Source organism: Hyperoodon ampullatus, assembly GCF_949752795.1.
Source record: "Hyperoodon ampullatus genome assembly, chromosome: 17".
NCBI lineage: Eukaryota > Metazoa > Chordata > Mammalia > Artiodactyla > Ziphiidae > Hyperoodon > Hyperoodon ampullatus.
The window spans coordinates 31,260,182-31,267,806 of record NC_136930.1 but is presented as its reverse complement, the minus strand read 5'-3'; positions in this window follow the sequence as shown (position 1 = coordinate 31,267,806).

The following is a 7,625-nucleotide window of genomic DNA, read 5'->3' as shown; positions in this document are numbered from 1 at the left end:
ATGCTCTATAAGGACCTTACTTGAGAAGTTCAGGATTATACATATATGGGTACAACCAACCCTAAGATCATCTGGCAAAACTGGCTGCTTGAGAAGTCCTGGATTTAGGTAAGATGCTCTTGGAATGCAGAAGATCGTGAAGGAGGGTCCCCAAAACACACTCTCTATACTAAGGGGCAAGCGAAGAGAGAAAGAATTAGCCTACAGCAGTATGATATTCAGGACCCAGAAACAGTGTTTCTCTCTTTTGTGAATAGTTATTAAATTATTTCTACTTCAAAATATCAGAAAGAAATCACAGTACTATGGACAGTTTGCGGAGCCACCCTATCTTAGCGTGAATCCTGGCAGGTGTAGAGTTCAGTATGACCCTGGCACCTAAGTGTAGTTAAGTAAACTTTCATTTTTCTTTAGCCTTAAAGCAAAGTAGCTTTCTGATAGTTATAATTTAGGAAAGTCTTCAAAGAAAATATTTAAAGTCCACTATCTCAGAGAAAAGCAATTTTGTAAAAGATCTATCAGCAAAAGCAAGGCCAAACACACCAATTATTTAGTGAGACTTGTATTGTTATATCATTGCTCATGTTGTTTCTTTATACATTTACCTGGAAGAAGGCTTTTAATGTTCAACAATTCTCAAAGAGATAAAGACCCACACTGAGGTGTCACAAAGAGCTTTACCCTGGAATTAGATCAGTTTAGGTTTGGCTACTTACTAGAATTAGGTAACATTCTTACTCTTTCTGAGCCTGTTTCCTATCTGCAAATAGGGATAACACCATCTATTACAGAGGGATGTGGTTAAATTAAATGACACATGTAAATGAAATATATCCTTCCAGACTGAGAACACACCTAGTACATGTTAAGTGATCTGCAAATATTCTGCTTTCTTGAAATGGATGAAACCTGTTATCATGTTCTTAACCAATGGTCTAAATATCAAGACAATATTTAGTTAAAAGTTATATTTGTTCTTTCACTGTCCATCTGCATTTTAACGTATTCTAACATATTCTCCTTGATAAATTGTGTCAATATTAATAACATTTGTCATTTAAGCTATTACTGTTCATTTGTTTAAAATATTTCAATGTGTTATAAGTCATTACTCAAAGGGATGCCTAGCTGGCTTTGTCAAAGATTTATTTTAAGTAAAAATAAAAGACACATTTTTCATTTTCACCAAGTTTTATTGAACAGTGTATTCATTAACTGGATGAACTTTCTGGCCAACCCAATAGAGTAGCCAAGACATGGAAACAACCTCAGTGTTTTTTTGTGGATGAATGAAGAAAATGGGGTGCATACAACCTACTATTATTCAGCCATGATAAAGAAGGAAATCTGGCTATTTGTGACCACATGGGTGGATCTGGGGGGCATTATGCTAAATGAAGTGTCAGACAGAGAAAGATAAATACTTTATGATCTCATATGTGAAATCTAAAATACTGAACTCATGATAGAAAGAATGGAATGATGGTTGCCAGAGCTGGGGGTTGGAGGTGAGGAAAATGAGTGAAGATGATCAAAAGATAAAAACTTCTAGTTATAAGATAAGTGAGTAATGGTGATGTAATGTACAGCTCAGTCACTACAGTTAACAATACCGTATTTTATGTTTGAAAGTTGCTAAGAGAGTAGATCTTGAAAGTTCTCATCACAAAAAGAAAATCTGTAATTATGTGAATTAAGGTTAACTAAACTTATTGTGGTAATCATTTCACACTCTCTCTATATATATCAATCATCACATTGTACACCTTGGACAGATACAATATTATATATCAATTAAATCTCAATAAAACTGGAAAAAATTTCATTTATATTTTAGCATAAATATATCAAATTGGGCTTCTTGACAAGATTAATAATAACTATAGATAAAAAGAAATAAGATATTGTTGTTGCTGTTGTTTGCTTTTCAAGAGTGCAAAACACTAAAAAGGGGGGAGGTGAGTATGGGCTTGCAAATGCTGCTCCATGGGCCCTAATGCTGTGATACAGGCATTTAGCCCAGATCTGAAAGAGAACTTGAGTCATTTCAACAAATCTGCAAAACAGTCATGTTCAAACGTGAAGAGATGAATAGATATCAGTAAATTATTTTTCACACTGCAAGAAATCTGCCTTCAGCTTTCAGCAAAACGTCAGTTTTCGGGTTATGAGGGTAACAGTTCTTAAGCAAGCAGTACAATGCTTCCACCAGTGCTTTCTCCCTACGATGAATAAGTTTTCAGTCTCCCCACCAGTGCTCATCCCTTCTCCCCTTAATGTCTTGGCCAAAATTCAACCATCAGCCCAGAAAACTCTTTCCCAGTTTCATTGCCTGTACATGACCACGTTATTTCAATGACCTTGGCACACTTATATTACCTACTTCCTAAGGTAGGTATTATATATATGAGATTTTAAATAAAAGAATGCCTGTAAAGTACTTAATGCTCAACTCCTAGCACAATATGAATATTCCGTAACTGTTGACTAGCATTATTATTATATCATTTACATTAAAACCAATCTGTACTTTCTTTTCTTTTTTTTTTTTTCTTCTTTCGGTACGTGGGCCTCTCACAGTTGTGGCCTCTCCCGTTGCGGAGCACAGGCTCCGGACGCGCAGGTTCAGCGCCCATGGCTCACGGGCCCAGCCGCTCCGCGGCATGTGGGATCTTCCCGGGCCGGGGCACGAACCCGTGTCCCCTGCATCGGCAGGTGGGCTCTCAACCACTGCGCCACCAGGGAAGCCCTGCACTTTCTTTCACACACCCATGTTCTTTGTCCCCAACTGGGGTAAAGGAAATAAATGAACGTTTATTGATTATCTACAGTGGGAGTACAGAATGCAGTGTAGGCTATAGAATTAGTGGTGTTCAAGACTGAAACTGACCTGGATTTGAATTCCAGACCTCTCACTTACTTAGACTTTACTACGCCTCAGTTCCCTTACCGATAATTAGAGATAATAGACATTTCAGGGACCACGGTAAGGATTAAAAATATTATAATGTTTGGATTCAGAAAGGGCATTCATTACCTCATTTAATGTAAACTGTTAGATAATCTGATTGAGTTTTGAGAATCTGATAACGGCTCTGCATCCTTTTGCTAAAAATAATTAGATAGGTAGATAACTATTCATAGCATTTTGCATCTAATTCCAGGGCTTTGCTAATATGAAAATCAATCAAAGGCTTTAGTTGTCACAAAGAGCTCAGAGAAATTGTTATGGGGCAAGAATTATAATTCTCCTTGAAATATAGACTATCATCCTGGCGAAGAAAGAACAACATTTTCATGTGGTCAAATCTGGGTCAAAACTATGCACTTCCATAATGGTGTTTCTACCAGGTCTTGATTTGACTGGGATTGAAATTTCTGACATTACTGTCCCCATCACAGACTTGAAAACCTGGCAGACAATCAAGTGCAACCTATAGCTAAAGGTCGCTCATCTCAAAAAATGGGTATGTTACTACCATTCTGACAAGAGCATTATGAAGATTAAGAAAAAGCACAAATAAACTCTCCTAACACCTGACAGCCAAGTAATACACCTTTCAGCTCTTTCAATTCTTTTTCCTTCTTACCTTACTTATTTCCTTCCCTGCTCTGAGTTCTCACTGTGTTTCATGTCCCACAATGCTGAAGTCATTGTAATGCTTTTACTCAGAAATCTCATTTAACATTTAGCATAGTAAATAAGAAAGCCTAAGAAGTGATTGAGGTAAACTGCCATTATTACATCATTCTGATAACCTGATTTGTCCAGAAATGTAACTATGTGATTCTCCTTTACTTCTAGTTGCTCACCATTCATGGGCACAAATTGAGTGTATATCAGATATATTAACTTCCTGGAAAAATATCTGCGGTGTGATTTGGGGTTCTATTTGTGTACTACAGCTTTCCTAAAACTAAACTATTATCATTTCTACCCCTCTTCTGTCTGAAAATCCTCAAAACATAATTTCTAATTAACAGTTATACTAATTGGCATTATAGTCATTCTTTTTTGCTTTTTCTCTGATTGTAAGTATCTTCTGACTCTTAAGTCAATCAAATGCGTTTTCTACATGTGAGGAAGTTCAAAGAGGAAAATAGGATTAGTAGGGTAAGAAGACATTCACACATAGAATTAGTGGAAGCCTTAGCAGTAACAAAGCTAGTGAAATTAGAGCTAATTAATTAGCAGTCAGGAAAATTTTGTGATGTGTTGTCATTAATGGGTCAACTAGGGTAATTAGGCTTACAAACAATAGAAAGCAAAGAGTGGAAAATCTATTGTTTCTGCCAGCTTCTCCTGCTTGTTATCAGCCCAATTTTCTCCTAGTTTATGAAACAATAACAGTTTGGTATTAGAATTTAAATGCCATCAATATAAGATATGGAGATATGTGAAGCCTACTACATTTTCTTCGTAAACTTGTACTATAGCAACATAAATTCCACAATAGAATGATTTAGTTGAAAGATAAAATTCATGCAGAGTACACTATTTGTTTAAACTTCAAAAAAATCAAAAAGGATTGCTATATCTTGGCACACACTTCTTTGTAGAATATGTTAAAGCCGGCCTTTTTTTGATTAAGAGCTACTGTTCTGTAGAGAACACGTTTTTCATATTCATAATCATCAGGCAAATCAAGGATCTGACTTCCTTAGAATCAGTAAGTGTTTTTTTCCTCATTTCTTAACAAAGAACAGAACAGCTGATAAGAAAACTAAAATACCTCTTTTTTTTTTTTTTTTTTTTTTTTTTTTTTTTTGCGGTATGTGGGCCTCTCACTGTTGTGGCCTCTCCCGTTGCGGAGCACAGGCTCCGGACACGCAGGCTCAATGGCCATGGCTCATGGGCCAAGCCGCTCCGCGGCATGTGGGATCCTCCCAGACCGGGGCACGAACCCGTGTCCCCTGCATCGGCAGGCGGACTCTCAACCACTGCGCCACCAGGGAAGCCCTAAAATACCTCTTTTTTATTGATGTATAGATGATTTACGATATTATATTAGTTTCAGGTGTACAACATAGTGATTCAATATTTTTATAGATTATACTACATTTAATTATTAAAAATGATGGCTATATTTCCCTATGCTGAACAATAAAATCCCTCTTCTGTTAAAAAAAATAGCAAATGATGGAATGTTAGAAAATTAATTTATTTCCCATGTATAATGATCAATAACTATGGGACACTGGGCCATGTAACTTAAGAAGCTTCTTTTTCCATGTGATTCTGAATTCAAAATGTACCCATATTCAGGAATTGTTTTCAAAGTGATTTTTTTTGGTACCTTAATAATCATAATAGGTAGTAAGATCAATTTGCTTTAACAATTATGTAGATAAGTGTTGAATATAAAATGATAAAACGTAGGGTCTTTTCACTTTTTAATTTTAACTCTGTATATGAGACAAAGAAAACGAACTGCTTTCTATCATACTGTAGGTTTTGCTCAACTTACTACGACCAAAATTCTTGAAAGAGAGTATTACCTGTTTGTGTCCTTTCAGAACAACCCCCTTGCATACCAGGGCCATAAAAAAATCAATAGCCTTGAGAGACCTTTCAAGGAAATCATTGTTATTGATTCATCCCTCAAATAGGACCCAATTTAGCAACAAAATGATGCTGAAGTTTATTGTTTCTTCTCAGTGAATTAATAACTCTGGAAGATTTAAATGTCTTTTCCTTGATGACAGAGGTGGCTTCTATACACATACACACAAATAACATCCTGATATCCATTTTACATCTGTAACTGCACTCTGCATTCTCCCTGCCATTAAGCAACTCAAATGCCACATTATTCAACTCCTTTCCCTTGCTGGATGGATTGGGTTCAGGAAACAGGGAGCAATTTTAATGTCCTCTTTAGTAAACCTACACCCCATTTATGAACTAAGAAGAAATAGCTTTGGTTTCTATTTTCTGGTATCTTGAGCCTTTCATATGATTGCATCTCTCCAACTGTATAGCTTGCAGAATTAGTATTATGATTAGAGATGCAGAAAATTTTGCTGCCTAAAAATGTCTTCTCATCTACTAACTGATGGTTGGCACTCAACTCTCATCCCTTTATCTCTGAATCTCATTCCTTTACCTTAAATCTTTTCTTCCCATTAAAATTCAAATACTGGTTGCGCTTTAAGATCGTAGTCATTTTTACCTCAGCCTGAATGATCCAAAAGCAAGTTTGATGATGTGTAAGAGGGAAGAGAACTTGAGGGCATAAGTGTTCTGCAGAGGGTATTAGGGAATAGAGAAGACAGAGCAATAAATAGACTCACAGGGGAAACTCAGAAAGTGGAGCTTGATGAAACAAGCAAACATCACGGTTTTGCTAAGGTCTATTCTAATTAGTTGTTATTCGTGTGTAAAAGTTTGCCTAAAAAGCATAACCTATGAGTGATTTGTGCCCCTGCATATTACGGATGTATAATATAATTCAAGCAGTGCAAGGAACACACAGATTACCACATGGCCTCAGCTATGCACCATTTTGTAGTGTGCCCACTTTGAGCATCAGAAAATGGATTGTAGAAATCTGGTTCATCTTAATTTAAATTTCTCATTCCCCAAATTTGAAACAGTATTTATTTAAAAACTAGCCTCTTTAAAAAGATCGCAAAAACACTATAAAGGGGCTTCCCTGGTGGCGCAGTGGTTGAGAGTCCGCCTGCCGATGCAGGGGACACGGGTTCTATAAAGTATTCATTGAAAAGAACCTAACATTTACTACTGTAGTACATTATGTACAATTTATTGACTATTTCTCCTGAATATACATTTATGCATTTCATAATCTAACATTTATATTAAGTATAACTATAATATGATTCTGGTGCCAACCTTGAAAAAGCTGGTGAAATCCTTTGCTACAAAAATATGTCTCTGCCTTATATTTTTGTTTCAGTATTAGTTTCCACATTTGCCAGCAAGATACTTTTCATCCTACTAAACTAATAGGCCACTTAGTTGAATATTGGATAAAATACAAATTGCAGAGAACTCTCCATTTCTGTTTATAATTTTAAAAATTTCAACTAAAAGTGCAAAGCTTTTATCAATTTCTGTAGCTTGCTCTCTTCCTAAACCTACTTGCTTCTTACATCAATATTTAAGTTTCTGGTTTTAAATAACTGTGACTCTCCTTTAATGTGTTCTCTGTTAAAGGCTTTCTCTCCCTTTAGAATTGTTAGTAGGAGAAGTGGTATTTTGGGGGGAAGAAAACAGCATCTTCTCTACTACTCAGCTGTCAGGACTATACAGCTACATCCTCAGTTGTATAATCAAAGTAGGATTAAAAACCACTTTTTCAATTCCTTGCAATTAAAATATTTACATCAAGTTCTCTTTGTTTTAACAATAGCATATAGAACCCAGTGTGGGTGTGGCTCATGATTCTGCTTCTCTGACTCGTGATCTTAGACTTCTTGCTTCTAACTTCCCGATGAATGTGCCCTTTAGCAATTGCTGGTGGCCAGGTTTGTTTACTGCTACTGGTTTCCAACAGTTCAATGCCATGAGGCATCTCTTGAAAGTATTTCTTTGCTACAAAGTATTTCTCTCCCCTGCCCTCACCCCACTCTCAGGTTCTGTTGCTTATTTAAGGTGTGCA